Source organism: Oryctolagus cuniculus, chromosome 8, assembly GCF_051225735.1.
Source record: "Oryctolagus cuniculus isolate XC-2025 breed Fujian yellow rabbit chromosome 8, ASM5122573v1, whole genome shotgun sequence".
Lineage (NCBI taxonomy): Eukaryota > Metazoa > Chordata > Mammalia > Lagomorpha > Leporidae > Oryctolagus > Oryctolagus cuniculus.
Window position 1 is genome coordinate 19,921,038 of NC_142874.1, and position 17,920 is coordinate 19,938,957.

The 17,920-nt window shown below is 47.5% G+C and overlaps 1 protein-coding gene across 4 annotated transcripts in view; it reads right to left on the minus strand.

The window, feature by feature from the left end:
- The window catches only part of LOC149124877 (rho GTPase-activating protein 20-like), a 98,395-nt gene that overhangs the window by 74,495 nt on the left and 5,980 nt on the right, over positions 1-17,920 (minus strand). For 2 of the 4 annotated variants that reach the window (XM_089302088.1, XM_089302085.1), the window contains exon 2: positions 8,739-8,890. The gene's annotated coding sequence lies outside the window, so the exon portion shown is untranslated. Of the gene's footprint in view, positions 1-8,719; positions 8,891-17,920 lie in introns of all 4 variants that reach the window. The other 2 variants (XM_089302086.1, XM_089302083.1) reach the window with 1 other exon arrangement.

The following is a 17,920-nucleotide window of genomic DNA, read 5'->3' on the forward strand; positions in this document are numbered from 1 at the left end:
AAAATTAATTAATTAATTAATTAATCCACACAGGGAGAGCCAACTGATTTTTCATGAAAGTGCCCAGACTATACATTGGAAAAACGTACAATCTATTCAGTAAATGGTGCTGGCAAAACTGGATGCATATATGTAGAACTGAATACTACAGAACCATAAAAAAATTAAAACGCTGTTATTTCTATCAAAATCGTTGCAACTGAAGGACTTCACGCTCAGTGAAATTATCCAGACACAGTAAGACAAATATTAGATGTTCTCCTTTATATATGGGAGCTAAAATTTTCTTTTAAAAAATGAGAAAACAACAAAAAATACAAAAAAGAAAATAATGCCTGTGTGTATCAGTATTGCTGCAAATACAGTTTTGTCACACTTTCTTTTATATCTTTGTCAAACAAATTCTTAAGAATGATATGCTGGCCGGTGCCGTGGCTCAATAGGCTAATCCTCCACCTGAGGCGCCAGCACACCGTGGGTTCTAGTCCCGGTCCGGGCGCCGGATTCTGTCCCGGTTGCCCCTCTTCCAGGCCAGCTCTCTGCTATGGCCCAGGAGTGCAGTGGAGGATGGCCCGGGTGCTTGGGCCCTGCACCCGCATGGGAGACCAGGAGAAGCACCTGGCTCCTGGCTTCGGATCAGGATCAGCATGATGCATCGGCCACAGCGTGACGGCCCTGGCGGCCACTGGAGGGTGAACCAACAGCAAAAAGAAAGACCTTTCTCTCTCCTCTCTCTCTATCCACTCTGCCTGTCAAAAAAAAAAAAAAAAAAAAAAGAGAGAGAGAAAAGAATGATATGCTACTATAATTTTAATAATTCATGATCGTTTTAAAATTTACTGTGTATGAGCGTAGCTGACATTTGTATACAAACCTCTGATTTAATAAATATAAATCTCGTAAGCACACCTTTTGGATTATAGTCATTCTTCCCCCCATACCCTCCCTCCCACCCACAAACCATCCCAACTCCTACTCCCTCTTCCATCCCATTCTTCATTGAGATTCATTTTTAATTATCTTTACATACAGAAGATCAACTCTATACAAAGTAAAGATTTCAACAGACTGCACCCACACAGACACACAAAGTTGAAAGTACTGTTTGAGGACTAGTTTTACCGTTAATTCTCATAGTACAACACTTTAAGGACACAGGTCCTACATGGGGAGCACGTGCACAGCGACACCTGTTGTTGATGTAACAACTGACACTCTTATATTTGACATCAGTGAGCACCCTAGGCTCTTGGTCATGAGCTGCCAAGGCTATGGAAGCCTCTTGAGTCCACAAACTCCAACATGATTTAGACAAGGCCATAATCAAAGTGCAAGTTCTCTCCTTCCTTCAGAGATAGGTACTGACCACTCTGACAGCCCTTCCTTTCTCCTGGGATCTTACTCCCAGAGATCTTTCATGTGGGTGACTTTTTGCCACAGTGTCTCAGCTTTCCATGCCTGGAATGCTCTCATGGGCTTTTTAGCCAGATCCGAATGCCTTAACGGCTGACTCTGAGCTAGAGTGCTGTTCAGGGTATTTGTCATTCTATGAGTCTGCTGTGTGGCCTGCTTCCCATGTTGGATCATTCTCTCCTTTTTAATTCTATTACTATTAGCAGACACTTGGTCTTATTTATGTGATCCCTTTGACACTTAATGCCATCTTACTAGTTAAAGTGATCAATTCGAGTATACAACTGATCCTAAAGATGGGACTTCGTTTGTTTGATAATTTTTATGGCCCTTGCCTATATTCTTCCTTACTAGCTGAACTCTTTATGAGTGAAATATAAAGCTCTTAGGAGGCAAGTTAAAAAAAATACACTATTTCAAAAATAATAAAAGATTTAAAGAGAATGACAAGCCCTTACTTTCTAAATTTTTGGTTTGTTAAGAATAGTATACAAACTGCAATGTCTCTGTAGTGATTCTCAAAATCCAATAAAGTCTCAATTATGAAAAAAAGCTTATCTCGTATTCATTGTATTGCTCTGATGCTATTCAATTTCACATACACGTGAAAATATACTACCATTTTCTTAATTAAAGGAAACAATCTAAAATAAATATTCATCACCAACTTAAAATGCAGCATAATAGCCTTTTTTTTTTTTTTTTACAGGCAGAGTGGACAGTGAGAGAGAGAGACAGAGAGAGAAAGGTCTTCCTTTGCCGCTGGTTCACCCTCCAATGGCCGCCGCTGCAGCCGGCGCACCGCGCTGATCCTGGCAGGAGCCAGGAGCCAGGTGCTTTTCCTGGTCTCCCATGGGGTGCAGGGCCCAAGCACCTGGGCCATCCTCCACTGCACTCCCTGGCCATAGCAGAGAGCTGGCCTGGAAGAGGGGCAACCGGGACAGAATCCGGCGCCCCGACCGGGACTAGAACCCAGTGTGCCGGCGCCGCAAGGTGGAGGATTAGCCTATTGAGCCACGGCGCCGGCAAAATGCAGCATAATAGCCTTTTGACTGAGCACGTCAAGAAAGAACCATTCAGTCATTTACAGGCTATGTTTTTGTATTGATTAACCTTTTTCAAATACCATATTAGTTGTGACATTAATCATTTAAAACCCCTTAACCTTATACACCAAGTAACATGTTGGTATTTTTACTTACATTTTATCCACAAGAGTTGTACATATGTATGGGCTAGTGTGACATTTCAATACTTATATAAAATTTGTACTGATCAAATCTACATTTCTCTTTGGACATTATTTTACGCTTAGAGCCTTGAGCTCGTGTACTTGGTTTGCTAATAAAAGATCTAACAGAGATTACTGTGAGCTACACACAGCCCACTGTGTGACTTTAGGAAATGACTCAATGATCTACTGCCACTAGGATACAGCATCATCCGTAAACCCTTTTTTCCACCTCGTTTTAATATCGCAACTGGTTTCAAAAACAAAACACAGAGAAACAATAAAGGGGAGAGGGGGAGAGACAAAGAGAGAAAGATACCCACCCGTCTAGCAGTTCATTACCCAAATGCCCACAAGGGCTGATCTGACCCAGGCTGAGCTGGGAGATGGTCTCCAATGTGGTAGCAAGAATCCCACTACTTAAACCATCACGGCTGCCACTGGTATCCTGAGCATTGTCTTTCCCACTAGGCCAAACATCCATCCTTCAAAAAACTCTGACATAGCCTCATATAGCCCTGGCTTCCAGAGAAGGAGGCCACAGTCCCCTGTCTTGACGCCATCCCTGCATGGTCTCCTACTCCCCAATCACCACACATGCCCCCATGTGTGCCTCCCACAACCTCCCTAACTTCAACCAGCCCACTGTCTTCTCTGGCATAAGGGCCACATCATAATACAGCTTCAGATATCTGTATGTGGATACTCAGTTTGGTTCTGCCTGAGATATGGGTACCCGGGTCTGCTGAGTGTACACTTAACAACCCCAGTGTGCAATGAGGCCCAGTGTCACCTGGGGACCTAGTACCACAGATAGAACAGAACATCAGAGCACTGAAGCTAGGACGGCGGCACGGGACTCGGACCACGAGCCAGCAGTAAGGGCCAACCTGGCTTCTGCCAGCTTCTGCCAAGCTCCTGCTCAACTCCAGCCACAGCATCTGGTTAAACGGATCCAACGGAAGACACTGGGAACCCTGGCCCACCAGGGCTGCCAAACATGCAGTCACTGGACGTAAGGGCCCACATCTGAGGCAGAAGCAACCTAGCTATCCACATGTACAAAACTGAAACTGTGGCACGGCACTGTCACACCACATATTAAAATCAACTCAAAATGAACTGAGAGTCCACACAGAAGATCTGAACCCTTACAACTTATAAAATAGAAAAATCCTTGACATTAGCCTCAAGAGTGGTTGCTCATGTGTTAACAATTAAGCACACAGAGCAAAAGCAAATATAAGGAAATGAAACTACAACAAACTAGTAAAGCAAGGATCAATGAAATGAAAAGGCAAACCAATGAATAGGAGAGAATGTTAGCAAACCAGATGTGCGATCAAGGGAGTAATACAAGGAATGTGCACCACTAAGAAGCAAAGAATACAATTAAAAAGGGACAAAGGACTGAATCAATGTTTTCCAGCAAAGACATACAATGTACCCAGTGGGTATGTGAAAAAGTTCTGAACATTGCTAACATCAGCAAAATGCAAACCAAGATGACAATGGTTATTATCTCCTATCTGTTAAATGGCTACTGTTAAAAAGCTAAGAGATAACAAGTATTGGGCACAACGTAGAGAAAACGAACACACATTATTGGAGGGAAGGTACACTGTACCGTCCATTATGAAAAACAATATGGAAGTTCCTCAAATACAATTTAAAAAGGAACAACCTTTATTGACCATGAATCCAAAAGAAAATCACCATCTCAATGAACTATCTGCACCCCCACATCACTTCAGCATCATTCACAATTCCACGATATGGAAATAATCCAAATGTTTGCTGATGGACCCATAAGGAAAAATGGGATACACACACAGTGGCATCCTCGCCAAACCTTAAAAAGAAAGGAAATATTACTACTTGTCACAGATGGATCCAAAAGTATGGAACTATAGGACATGACCATGAGGGAAACAAGACACACAGAAATGAGCACTACTACACGATCACACTTCCATGTGGAATATACAAAGTCCAACTAACACAGTCAGAGAGCAGGATGGTGTCTGTGATGAACTGGGAGCATGAAACTGAAGAGAGGGCAAACGATACAAACATATGGTGATGGGGCTGGAGCTGGGGTGTAAAAAAAAGCCTGAGCCTCCACCGGCACTGCCAGCATCGCGTATAAGCACCAGACCAGGTCCCAAGTGCTCCACTTACCATTCCCCTCCCCGCTAACGTGCCTGGGAAAGCACTAGAAGATGACCCAAGGACGTGGGCCCCAGTGCCAAAGTGGGAGACCTGGGGCAGAGCCCTGCCACTGAGGACATCTGAGGAGGGAAATAATGCATGAGATGAGATATCCCTCATCCTCTCGCTCACCCTGTCTGTCTCTGCCTTACTCTCTTTATCCCTCTCTCCCCTTTTCTCTGTTTCCTGCCTTTCAAAAGAAATGTACAGGGGTCGGCACCGTGGCTCACTAGGTTAATCCTCCACCTGCGACGCCCGGCATCCCATATGGGCACCGGTTCTAGTCCCGGTTGCCCCTCTTCCAGTCCAGCTCTCTGCTGTGGCCAGGGAGTGCAGTGGAGGATGGCCCAAGTGCTTGGGCCCTGTACCCCACGGGAGACCAGGAGAAGTACCTGGCTCCTGCCATTGGATCAGCGCAGCACGCCAGCTGCGGCGGCCATTGGAGGGTGAACCAACGGCAAAAGGAAGACCTTTCTCTCTCTCTCTCTCTCTCTCTCTCTCTCTCTGTCACTGTCACTGTCCACTCTGCCTGTCAAAAAAAAAAAAAAAAGCATAGGAGTGTCAATGAGAGGGCAGGTACGGTAGAAGAATTACTGCTACCAATAAATACAGCTGCTAAAGTTGCAATTATTGAATGCATAAAGTATGTATACCTTAAATAAAAGTTGTCTGGGAAAATACATAAAGAAATAAAATTTGAAAAAGTTACAAAACACGGTAAAAGTGATAAATTTGTTAAGTGGCCTCATTGTACTAATCCTTTCATAGTGTACTGTAAGTACCAGGAGAGTCGAACGGTTTGTGTGAAAATGCAATATGCAGATCAGACTCACATCGAAACACAGAGAACGTGCCTTGAATAGATAGAATTTTTGTTTCTCAGTTACACTGTGAAAAGGCTGGAAAAAATAAAGCATTCAAAAATAGGTTCCTATACTTAAAATGCATCATAAAAGTTAAGGAACTTAGGTTAATATTGTGGGGTTTTGGTAGACTTTATGGGACAGAAATGATGCTAAAACATTCATGATTGGGGCTGGCACTGTGGCATAGTGGGTGAGGCCACCAAATGCAGTGCTGGCATCCTACACGGGCACCAGTTCAAGTCCCGGCTGCTCCACTTCCAATCCAGCTCTCTGCTATGGCCTGGGAAAGCAGTGAAAGACGGCCCAAGTCCTTGGGCCCCTGAACCCACGTGGGAGACCCAGAAGAGGTTCCTGGCTCCTGGCTTCACACTGGCACAGTTCCGGCCCTTGCAGCCAACTGGGGAGTGAACCAGCAGGTGGAAGACCTCTCTCTCTCTCTGCCTCTCCTTCTATCTCTGTGGAAGTCTGACTTTCAAATACATAAATCCTTAAAAAGAACATTCACAACTTGACTAAACTAAATTTCAGGAGATTCATATCTTGAAAATAAAGATTCGGGAATTCCATCAAGAGAATATTTAAGACAATATCCAAGTAACATAATGCATTGTCGCCCCACCCCACCTCCCTCAAACTGAAAACTCAGAAATACAACATGAAAGGAAATGTATCTGAAGGAAACCAGGAAAGTGAAAAGTGAAACGAGAATCCTAAATTACTATGTGCTATTCTCCCACCAATGTGTGCACATTCCTATGTGCATTTAACATAGCTACTATTATAGGCAGGTTGTGAATTAGCCCAATTAAACTATGGAATGGAAAATGCAGGGCCTGCTTCATCAGTAGGCGACCAGTGACACTGCAAGAAAATGTTAACATAATTTAAATGTCTTTAAAGTAGCACTCTGAAAACCACAGATATACCAATTCATTGAAGGATTTCCTGGACTCCATGCCTCTTCTCTCACTACAGAACTCCCAAATATTTGCAACATTGAATTGCAAGTCAGTTTTAGTTTTCCCATTCATAATTACTGAGGTGTACATAACTCACAAACAAAACAAAGGCATTGTGTGAGGTGAACACTCCATCTAGTTCCCCCCCCCCCATAGATACGATTCTAGTCAAACACAGGGAAAGCATCTTAAGACGTTTGGCGTAAACCACTTTAATTTTGGAATTTCCCCAGAAAGTTTCTAAATTTTAACTTCCTGTTAGTAGTACACTAGTAGTTGCTAGCCTAGGGAGAGGCTAGGCTTATGGGAGATGATAAAGTTCTATGGTGGTCACAGGAGCAGAGGTTGTGGAAAAGGAATTGAGACACAAAAGCGAAAAGCCAAAGAATCACGTATTCATGTGGCTTCCAGAAGGGTGTGGGGACCAGCCAGCCTTTGAGATGCCTGGTGAACGTTATCAGAGAACATGTGTGGACTGGGAGCATGAGAAAACAAGAGAACAGATTTTTCCGGGTTTGTTGTGTGTGAGGGAAAAGAATTATGGAATCAAGGAATCAAGTTTGAAAATAGCCAAAATGAGAAAACCGTGAGCAACATAAACAGGTCTAGCTAATGATGGGAGAAAAAGCCAAGACCCTCCTGAAACACGGTACAGAGATGAGGCTGTCTAGGATGAGAAGACCAGTGAGAACAAACACTTAGACTGAACATGGGGTCATTTCAACATCTGGATTTGAATAATCAGGACTAAGAGGAACACCAAGAGTGGATAATGAGGAAACTGGAACATCCATGATGACTCGCCTCAAGGGGTTGTTACCGATTAGTCCCTGCTCAGCATCTCCTAAAATGAAAACCAAGGAATGATCCTTGGATGTCAACACTAGTGAATGCTAACCAGCAGGAAGGAAGACTCGATTCTCCACATACTATAAGAACCAAACCACAAAACACAATACCTAGGGATTCTGAAATTCTGTGTTGTTTAAACACACGGACTAACAGGGATTTCATTTCGTCAACCAAAGTTTCACAACCAATGGCATGGCAACCATTGTGGATACTGTGCAGAAACAATACCCCTCTCCTCTCCGACCGAAAAATATCATAATCCAAGTGATTTCAATATTTCAAAATCTAACTTAGAAATAAAAAGAACCAGTATTGAGTTATTCAGAACCTTATAGTTTTATACCTGCAACAAATATACTTAGGGAATAATGCTTCCTTCTCAAACTTTCGGTGCCATCCTCTGATCTACTTGCCTCTGATGATAAACAGAGTCCCCACAGTCCTAGCTAATGTAATAATATGACTGGGATATGTGAAGTTTACATCGTATGTCTCCCCATATAGCCGCATTCGTTAAGACAATCTAACAATATCTTGCTAAAGAACTTTTTCATAAAATTAGGGCAACACTGGATATCACAGAGGCAGAATTACAATTCAGTGGGGCAATGACATCGATATACAACCATTTTGGGGGGTTTCCCAGTCAATGCTATCACTGCTGTGTTGCAGAACCTTCCATGTAAACTGAGATAAACTAGCTTAGCAAATTAGGAAAAACAGGAGTCAAAGCCTGTGAGCAGGAACTTCCTTTCTGGATGACTAGATCCATTTTCTCAGCTCCTATCCACCAAGCAGAACTATAAATCCAGAAAATAACACAAGAAACCTGGAAATTAACGCAGTCGCTGGGCATCGTAAGTGCCCACCCGACAGAAGATGACTCACCTGCTGGTTCACCCATCCTGGCATGACAATTCAGCCAGGTAGGCCCATTCCTTCTGGAACCGTATGTGATACCTCCGAGCACATACACATTTTACGATATACAATGTAAAGCCTATTTAGAACATGTGACATGAAATTTATAATATATAATACAAATTGAATATACAGCATTCAATTTATAACATACAATATAATACACAATTTATCCTTCCTTTCCCCTGGCTCCTGAAGGCCCGAGTGTCCCCTGCCTGTGGCCAGGGCCGGCATATGATACGCACAAACATTTCAAGAAGACTCACCAGGCGAGGAGGGACAAACCTGAGGGTCCTGTTGAACCTACTGCCACTCCTCCGACACCAGCAGCCCGGCCCTTCCTGCAGGTGTTGCTCTTGGCTGCTCACCTCCTTGTTCGAAGGCTTGGCGCCAGTGCTCAGCACATGTTCCAACAAAGAACTCCACGACGCTGGATGCTAAGAAGAGAAAAGGGAAACAGCAACACTGAGCACCCTTTTTATAAACTCGGTATTCGACAGCATGCGTCAATTCTGATTGGATTCCCTTCAGGCACCAACCAATCAGAAAACAAAGACCAAGCCCACACAGGCTTGCACACGGGATGTGGCTCCAGGCTTCTCCGGAGCTCCTGCTGTCTGTACCAAGTAGACAGCGAGGCCAGGCTCCAGTGCGGTGGGGCCGCGGGTCAGCTGTTTGCTTCACTTTTGCCATGGAATTTATTCCACCATTCGATTTAAAATTTGACAGTTTTTCTCTTTAGGTACAGTACATACTCCTCTGATTTTCTCCCTAGAGTGTTCAAATAAAGTGAAACTGCTTTTATAGGACTCATGCATTGGGAGTGGTTTTGTTTTTCAACGACTGGATTACAGAAAGAAAACAAGTATGGGATGCTGGCATTACGGGTGGTGGCTTGACCCACTGCACAACACTAGCCCCTACCCACAGGAATTTAGAAGCCCAATGATTTAGAAAAAGACTGTCTCACATGTGGAAGGAATGCAAATGTATAGTTTCGGTAAGTCTGAATGACTTTTATTGCAGAAAACAAGAAAACACAAAGATATTTCAACTAGGTGATGAGGAGTCTGATATACAACAAATAATTCATTTAGCAGTACCATTACCACTGCGGGATCTTTTCCTCTAACTACTGGTTTAGACACTTGATTTGAATTTGTGGCCAGCCTTGGAAAGCTGGAAATCTTGATGCCAAGCAGAAGCGAGATGAAATTTGAAACAGAGGCATACCAGCTAGAACCACAGCCTAGACCTAATTCTAGTGTTTACCCTTGGCAAGAGTTGGAAATCACAAACTCTGAAGTAAGAAAACACCATCTCCACCTCCAGATTCCACGTTAAGCACCATGTGCACTGACCAACAATGCTTTCCTCCCTCCTACTTAATAAAAATATAATAAAAATAAGTCTATGATTGCTGCACTAATTGTAAGATACCTCTGCTTAAAGATACACCATGAAATAAAATATTTCAAGGATTTATAATAACTCTAAGAGGTTTCTAACTCAGAGAAAGTTCCAGGAGGCAAGGGTAGGTCTGTTCTAGTCTCTAGAACAGTGGGCAATCAATCCCCCAGGGCCCCAACTGTTCCCCTCCGAGGTGACTCAAAAACGCATGCTTGAGCAATTTTGAAAAGTCACAAGTTGAGGGGCTGTGTACTAACAGAACCCTACCAGCCATCCAAATGAGGGAGAACCATCATGCAGACATTGTGCAGACACCACACCACCTGTGGGTAAGGCCTCCCCAGTGTGCACAGCACTAGCCCTGGAAATGCCAGTCACAGGGCGTAACGATGCCCACGGGGGCTGTGCAGTGTGACGACTCTGCCAGTAATAACATCTCTACCCAACAGCTCTCGAGTAGCTCAGGAGCGTAGCAGTTACATCTTGTAAAACTAGCAGACGTGACTTTTACACAGGCCAAGAATATCTACTAGCTCACTTCACACAAGTCAGTATGTGTCATTTCTGATGATCATCAGAAATTATAATCATCAGAAATTATAAATATCAGCAAACTTCAACAAGAATCTCAGGCAAGATTTTAGGTCAGTGAGTACTGTGGGTCTGCAAGATTCTTCTTCTTTCTACTTGAGGCTTTCTTTGAATGGTTAAAAGTTCTTTTTAAAAAAAAAAAAACATTTTATTTATTTTAAAGGCACAGTTACAGAAAGAGAGGGAGAGAAAGAGAAAGAGAAAGAGAGAGGTCTTCCATACACTAGTTCACTCCCCAGATGGCCACAATGGCCAGGAGCCTCTTCTGGCTTTCCCACGTGGGTGCAGGAGCCCAAGCACTGGGGCTATCTTGTGCTGCCCTCCCAAGTGCATTAGCAGAGAGCTGGATTGGAAGTGGATCTGGGAATCTGAATCAGCGTCCATATGGGACGCTGGTATCATGGGGGGCGGCTTTACCAGCTAAGCCAAAACACTGGCAGCAAAAGTTCTTATCTTCTACTTTAAGATTTACAAAACCCCTCAGAAATCTAGAAATTTTATGACACAGCTAACAACTCGGAAAGGACAAGAGTTATTAATGGGTGGAGTAGGGCATCTGGTACAGTGCTTAAGGAGAAACAACCTGGGCCTGGTGAGTGGACAGTGCTGTCTGTGACTGTCCACCAACCTACTTTATTTTCAGCTGTGAGTCCTAGAGGTTTGAGAGCACATTTAATAATGTACAAAGCAAAGAGGCAGAAAGAAGGGCAGTCAGGCACAAGAGGGCACTGCTCTAGTCTTTTCCACACTGCAGGTGCGGAGATCTGTTCAACACCTGTGTAAATTTCAACGCGGTCAGCCTTGTGCTAGGGAGAGAGCTGGCCTGCAATGCCATTGCCTACTGCAGAATGCTAGCAAAGACCTAGTGATTCTGAACTAACACAAGTCATCAAAACAGTTCCAGGAATGCTCTGGTATGGATAATCCACGTTGCTCCCTGCAGCATTGCTTTAATGGTGAAATATCAGAATTATCATACAAAATAGCAACCACTTATGTTGGAATACAATGTAATCTTATACAGTCACAGCCAATGGATTATACTCAGCAGCCAAGGCCAACCTCACGGGCGCAGCCTACATGGTCACAAAGGAGCCATCACACAGCGCTGGTACTCAGAAGGGCCTTCACTGGGTGTAAACCTCTGCTGGTGGTGACTCAAAATCCTCGGTTTGTAAGCGAGTCCAAAGAACATGAGGCTGAGCCAAGGAGGTATGAGGGAGAAAGGAAAGAGCTTTATGACTTAGTACCTTTAGTGGCACTTTATCCCTGCCTTAGGAACAAGGCGCTCACAAAATTATGCAGCAGGCCCTGTTAGCAGTGGTGATGCAAACCCCTCCCAAGCAGCCAGCCACCCTGTGAAGGAGGGAACGGAAGACTAATCAAGGAATGGCTTCTGGTATAGTGGCTAAGCCACTGCTGGAATCCCCACAGCCCATGTTAGAGTGCCCAGGATCAAGTCCTGGCTGAAGTCCTGATTCCAGCTTCCTGCTAATCCACCCTGGGAGGCAGCAGGTGAAGGCTCAAGTACTTACATCCCTGCCACTCACATAGGAGACTTGGATTGAGTTCCCAGGCCCTGGCTTCAGATACAGTTCCAGCTGTTGTGGGCACTAGGGAAGGAAACTAAGGGATGAAATATTTCTCTCTTCCTTTGAAATAAAGAAATAAGAAACAAAGACTAATCGCCAGGGACCTTGTGGACCCCTCAAACCCTCTGGTCTTAACCCTACCAGCAAATCTCCTTTCATACCTAAGGGTCCCTCTCAAAAGTCAGTTCCAGTCCCCGGGTGGCAAGATGCCCACCTCAGACTCCTCCGATAGCTCAAAGAAAGATGACCACTGGTGGGAACCAGGACACAGGACCTATATTAACAAATCACAGCATGAGGCGAAAGAGTTATTAAGAAGGGTCCTTAGTAACATAGGACAAGTGCCTGTGGTTCTGCTCCATACAAAGACAAGCCCAAAAGAAAAGTACCACTGGTTTTCATGAGCTACACCTCTCTGATACGCCACCTCTAGAACTACTGGAACCTGGGGTTCCAACCCCAGGAGGGACACAGCAGAGCAGGTTTTAAACTGGGGCTTTACTGTTTTTGATATATGGCCTAGGGCAGGTGCCCACCTCCTTTAGCCTCCTATTTCAAAGGGGATCAGCAGTGCCTTCCTCACAGAGCTTTGAAGAGGATTAAACAGTACAATGTGGTATAATTAAATAAAACTCTTGCTTTCCCTCCTTGTGCTGTTATTTAGAAATGAGACGATGGTACACTAAGAACCCTGACAAGTGAAAGTGCTTCAAGAATGCTGATTCTGTTGCTGTCTCCTTCCTTGGCCCTCGTGCCCTTGTTCTTGAGACCAGACCCTTCATAAACCATCAGTTCCTGTCCCAAGACCCACCAGTGAGTGTATTGTTAGTTCTGCATAGGCTGAATACCAACTGTGTACCAGGGACTACAGGAATGAAAGCAGAGAGAAAAGGCCTGCCCTGGACAAGCTCACAGTCTTCTATGAGATACAGGTATTTAGCAAATACATGCTGATAAAATGGGTTAAGCGCTTTACGAAGATAAGCAGTGTGTTATGCAAGTTCTGGAAACGTATCCCTGCCTGGGAGGATGAGAGAAAAGTATCACAGAGAAGGAAGACCCTTGAGTTGGATATTTTGAAACATGGCTACGACTTTCTCAAGCTGAAAACACTGAGGAACATCAAGTAGTGGCTGCCTATCTGCAGAGCAGTGGCAAGTCTGGCATGACAGAAGCAGGGGCTGTGCAGCTTGGAAAAGGAAGCTGTGAACAGACCTGAGAACAAGGCCTTGGAATGCCCCCCTAAGGGATTAGGGCTTTTGAAAGTATGCAAGAGGAGATGAGAAAAGATCAGACAGTCCCCTGTGCTTTCTAGGGAAATGCAGGTGGTATGCAGGCCTGAAGCAGAAAAGCCTGGAAGAAAGAATCCGGAGAGCAATGAGACTTGGCAGCAGGCAGCCTCAGCCTGAGGGCTTGTGTAGGACCTGAGACACCACTGACATAGATTCGGTGACTACTAGGAGACAGATGCTGGTAAAGAGGGTGCTGCCAAGCTTGCCAACTTGGAAGGCAAGTCAGATGGAGCCGCCAATAGAGAGATCAGTGCAATGTGTGGAGCAGGTTTGAATGGAACAGGAAGTCTGCGGTACCTGCAGGACACTCAAGTGTGTGTCTAAGAGGCAATGCAAACGGAGATGTAGATCCCATGGTAGAGGCTGAGGATGGAGACACTGCTTTGGCAGGTAGTCTCATAGAGACGTCGGTTCAAGCCACAGCAGTACGATCACCTCGAGTTGATTCGAGTGCCCCAGGCCAGTGTTCCCGCACACACATTACGGTTCAGAACCACCCAGAGAAGAGAGGCCAGGAGTCAAGGCCGCTTCTCACGGACGCGGCCAAGACTGATTCCGGCCAGGGCCAGGAAACCCCCAAAACGGAACCCGGGCCGTGGGAAAAGTTCTTCCTCTCCCAACCCCCGCCTCCACCCGCCCACCGGCACTCCTGTCACACTCGCCCTCCCTCGACGCTGCCCCACACTCCTTCCTTCCCCTTCCTTCCACGCCACCCCACCTTCACGCCACCTTTTCCTTCTCCCCCCTTCCTCTCTCCTCCCAAATCTCCCTTGGCCACCTCTCTCCTCCTCCTCTCCCCTCCACCCCTCACATGCACACCCCTTGCCTGCTATCTGCACCCCAGGCCCCACCTATCCCGTGACGACGGGAAGGCCATCGCGCCCAACTCACCAAAGAGCGTTTCTGCTCCTCTGGAACAGGAGCCGAGGCCCGAGGGGTAGACTTCTGGAAGCTGCCCAAGAAGAGGCCCGCGCCTACACATTTCCAGAAGGGCAAGGTAACTGATGCGGCTGTCTCGGGCTGCAGTGTCTCTGATTCAGGCCTGACCCCAGAGGCACTGGGTCTCACTCAGGCTCCGCCAGCAGCATCGAGGACGGCTCCTCAAGACTTGAACAGGCTTTTGGGCAGGAACAGATGAGGAGCAGACTTCCATCTGAGGATGGCTGAGCAGGAGATGTACCTACGGGTACAATTCCTGGTCACAGCGCAGGGCGCAAATTCACTCCCCACAGGCAGCTGCCATGGCGCCATGGGACACATCTGCATGCTGCTACGTCCAGTGTGGGGCGCCCAAGAGCCGATTCCAGTCCCGCTACTCCAGGTTGGGAACCAGGGAGGCAGCCGCTGATGGCCCAGGTACTTGGATCCTGCCTCCTTCCCTCCTGGGAGTCCTGAATGGAGTCTTTGCCTCCTGGCTTCTGCCTGGCCCAGCGCTGGCCTTTGAAGCCGCCTGGGGAGAGAAGCAGTGCATGGGGCATCGCAAGCACTCTTGCTCTCTCTCAGTAATTGCCCATCTGGTGGTTCGCCCCCCTCCCAGGTGGCTACAAAGGCCAGGGCTGGGCCAGGCTGAAACAGAAGCCAGGGACTTTATCTGGTGCCTCATTATGAGAACCTGCCACCGGGCCCCTGGCTCCTGAATACTGGCTCCGGATCTGCTCAGCCCCCATCATTGAGCCAATTTGCAGAGGACCAGCAGATGGAAGACTTACTTTTTCTTTCTCTCTCTCTCTCTCTGCATATAACTCTGAATTTCAAATAAACAAATAAGAACTTTATATAAAAAAAGGGGGGGGGGAAGACATAGCTATAAATAAAATACTACATCACGGCCAACTACTAGAGTTTATATCGAACTTGATACTATATGCATCACCTGGCCTATTAACACAGAACTCCTGTGGGAAGGATAGTTAAAACCCGTGATTTGCAAACCCTTCCAAAAAGGAGACGAAGGGGAAAAATCTTCCATCTCATCCCTTCGGACCAACATTTTCCCAACATCCAAAACAAATGCATCATAAAGAAAACGGCACATACGTATCTGTCATGACTGCGCTGTCACATTCCTTAACAAAATATTACCAAACGCGCTCCTGAAGCACAACCAAAGCTTAGCATGCTGGGTGCAACTCCAGGAATGCAAGGATGGCTACCATACCCAATCAATATATCACAGAACAGAATAAACATGGGGAAAGCCCACAAAGTATCCCTATAGACACAGAAAACCTATTTCACAAAAACTCCCACCACTTTGGCGATATCAAAATAAAAAGGAATCATCAAATCAGGAACAGAAGGTAAACCTCGGCTTGACAATGGCCTCTCACTGAAAACCCACCGAGCGCTAACATCACACCAAATGCCAGTTAACCGGAAACTGTCCTCCTAGACCAGGAAACAGACGAGCGTTTTCGCTCTTATTCCTCCCCGTCAGCAGTCTCGGGGGTCTCGAGCAGGGCGGCTGGGCCATCAAAACGCAAACAGACGGGAACGCGGGGCCGCTCCAGGAGGAGACGGAGCCCCTCTGCTCTGGCACAGCTGCTCGCACACTGGGGAAAGTTCCAGACTGACCGTCCGCACAGCAAGACCACGACTCCACCCGCGCCTTCGGGACCCGAGAGCAACAGGCACGCGCCGGCAGCGAAGACTCGCAGCGGGAAACCCCAACAGCCCCCGCATCACTCACCGCCAAGGGGGCCCGGTCTGCTGGCGGCACAGGGGCCCGCGAAGGCCGCTGCTTCCACGAAGGGCCGAAGAAGAGAACCGCGCCCGGGAAACGGCGCGGCAGCCTCGGGCCGCAGCCTCTCTGAGCCCGGCCTGACCCCGGGGGCGCTGGGTCTCCCGCAGGCTCCGCCGGCAGCGTCCAGGACGGCTCCCGACGGCTCGCGCGGGCTCTCCGGCAGCAGCGGACGGGACCCGCGAGGACTCCTACCTGAGCGCCGCGGGCCACAAGGGGCCACTTCCGGGGCACAAGGGGCCACTTCCGGGGCACAGCGCCGGGCGCAGGCGCACTCCCCATGGGCGGCCGCCGTGGCGCCGCGGGACGCACCTCCGCGCTGCCTGCCGCGTCCAGCGTCCGAAGCCCCAGGGCTGCAGGCGGGGCGGCCTCTCCAGCCTGTGACCCAGGGACCACGCCTCCCGGCCTCCTGGGCGCCCTGAATGGAGGTCAAGCCTCCTGGCTTCTGCCTGGCCCGGCGCTGGCCGTTGGAGCTGCTTGGGGAGAGAAGCAGAGCACCGGGCATCGCGAGCCCTTCTTGCCTCTTGCTCTCTCTCACGGATCGTCCCTCTGGGGGTTCAACCCCCAGGTGGCTACTAAGGCCGGGACCGGGCCGGGCCGAAGCAGAAGCCCGGGACTGTATCCGGTGCTCCACTCTGGGTTCAGGGGCCTGAGTCCTTGGGCCGTCTCCCTCTGCTTTCCCAGGCATGGCAGCAGACAGCTGGATCCCACGGGGAAAGGCTCCCAGGAGGGGCCGGCGCTGTGGGGGAGCGGGTAAAGCCACCGCCCGCAGCGCCTGCATCCACATGGGCGCAGGTTCGAGTCCCAGCTGCTCCACTTCCGGTGCAGCTCTCTGCAGAAGAGGGCCCAAATCCTTGGGCCCCTGCACCCATGCGGTACACCCCGGGGAGGCTCCTGGCTCCTGGCTTCAGATCCGCTCAGGCCTGCCCATTGCAGCCAATTGGGTAGCAGACCAGCAGATGGAAGACCTCTCGATAGCGATTCTCTCTCTCTCTCTCTCTCTCTCTCTCTCTCCCCCTCTCTCTCCCTCCCTACAGCCCTCCCTGAATTTCATATAAATAAGATCTTCAAAAAAAATAAAAAATTAAGAAAAGGAAGACATAGCTTTAAATAAAATACTACATCAAGGCCAACTATTACAGTTCATTACAATTTGATATTATATACATTACCTACCCTATTAACATAGAATTTGAAAAGGAATTTAACTCACTCTTAGAAAAGGTGTTGGTGGCAGGCAACGCGCGCTCACTAGGCTAATCCTCCACCTAGTGGCGCCAGCACACCAGGTTCTAGTCCCGGTCAGGGTGCCGGATTCTGTCCCGGTTGCTCCCTCTTCCAGGCCAGCTCTCTGCTATGGCCCAGGAGTGCAGCAGAGGATGGCCCGAGTCCTTGGGCCCTGTACCCGCATGGGAGACCAGGATAAGTACCTGGCTCCTGCCTTTGGATCAGCGGCAGCCACTGGAGGGTGAACCAATGGCAAAGGAAGACCTTTCTCTCTGTCTCTCTCTCTCACTGTCCACTCTGCCTGTCAAAAAAAAAAAAAAAAAAGGTGTTGGTACCCATTCTTTCTCTTCTACCTTAGAAACGTTCCGTGTGGTATTATCTATGACTTACGCATGAGGAAATCAATGTAGTTTATTTATTCAGACACTTGGGTACCCACTCGCACAGGGACTTGAGACACCTGTGATCTACAGAGTTCTCCACTGAACACAGGTCTGCTCCCCAACCTCCGCCCTCCACAGTCTAGGCCTGCATTTAATGGATGGAGCATGCTTGAACTAGGACAAACCGTGTCTTCCACAAAGCACGATAGAATACGTAAATGTAGCGTCTGAG